General features: G+C 37.1%; 1 protein-coding gene across 1 annotated transcript in view; it reads left to right on the forward strand.

Moving 5' to 3' along the window:
* LOC108576667 (NAD kinase 2, mitochondrial-like) overlaps positions 1–1,367 on the forward strand; it is a 3,598-nt gene that overhangs the window by 271 nt on the left and 1,960 nt on the right. The gene's annotated exons all lie outside the window — the stretch shown is intronic.

The following is a 1,367-nucleotide window of genomic DNA, read 5'->3' on the forward strand; positions in this document are numbered from 1 at the left end:
TGTCTCCCTCGATTTTCTTCCTTTCTTTTTTCACATTTACTTTCATTCGCAAGATGTGCTTTAATCTCGTCACATTCGTGAACCTACACTTCGTACATTATGTGTGCACGATGTTCTAAGTACTTACACAATCACTTTCTCTCTTATGGTGTTTAATTAAAAATATTTTATGAGACAAGTGTAAATTCAATATGTTTAAATTTACACCCTACAGATTTCAAGTACGAAGCTTCACTATAATGTTAACTTTCAGAGAATTTATTTTCAGTACGTACAAATGTTCACAGAAATTAGGATTGTTATTCGGTACATTTTAATGAACCACATTTGCAAGGGAAATTCGGTAACCCAAAATTTCAAAAAAATTTGAAATGTGGTTCGAGTGACGCTAATGGGAAAACCATACTTTATTTCCACAGTGTGAGACCTCGTAGGGATGAAAATTAAGGGTGCAAATTCCTAAGAAAATATTTTTCGAAAATTCTTCACCGCAATCTAGGACATCAAAAACCACGCAAATTTGAATTCACCTCTTTTCCCCTTATCCTGTACAGTTTCATAAATACAAAAGCTCGTAGTATTTCCGAGAGAGAGAGAGCTTTCACTCCTACAACTCTTTCATCGTTAAAAAAAAAATGGTTTCGTTGTAAGTGACACTTGATCCACATTTTCAGCAAAGTTTCAAGTTTCCCAAATTGTCCCTACCTCGTGAATCGTATAGTTGGGGCCACGATATAGCGAGGTCGTAAATTAAACTCTCAAGAATCGGCATCGATTGATGTTGCGGCACTCAAGGCCGTGTGTTGCAGTCTGTTTGAGGGTTCCAACAATAAACGAATGGTAGCATATGATTTGGTACTTCAAGTAGAAAATGGTATTTCATTTACAAATGGAAAATATGTTAATATTAAAGCTACACAATCCTTTTGCATTTTCTATCTGCATCTTGTAACCGTACTTCCAAATGCGGCTTTTCCCAGAAGAAAAAAACCCTAAATTGTCCTAGCTGAACTCAATTTTCAGTAAATATATTAGAATCAGTTTGACTTTCGCTGGATAGAAGAATTCTTTGTACGGTCCTGACCATGGTTTCAAGTACTTATCTGCTCGTATCTCTGTCAATTTTCGGGTCCCGGCAGCTAAAACATGTTTACTTTGGCGTCTGACCGATTTTACGACCTCGCTATATCGTGGCCCCGACTATATGTATAATTCACCACGGCGGAAAAATAGGTAAAATACCTCGTCTGTTCACAATTCCTCCGTTACTCTTCGGGTAAATACACAGCGCCTCGTGAGAAACGGCGGCAAATTTATTTACTTATTTTCATAAATTCGTTACTTCCGCCTATAATTCGAGGCTCTGT

The sequence above is a fragment of the Habropoda laboriosa genome, unplaced genomic scaffold (genome assembly GCF_001263275.1).
Source record: "Habropoda laboriosa isolate 0110345459 unplaced genomic scaffold, ASM126327v1 scaffold434, whole genome shotgun sequence".
NCBI classification, from domain to species: domain Eukaryota; kingdom Metazoa; phylum Arthropoda; class Insecta; order Hymenoptera; family Apidae; genus Habropoda; species Habropoda laboriosa.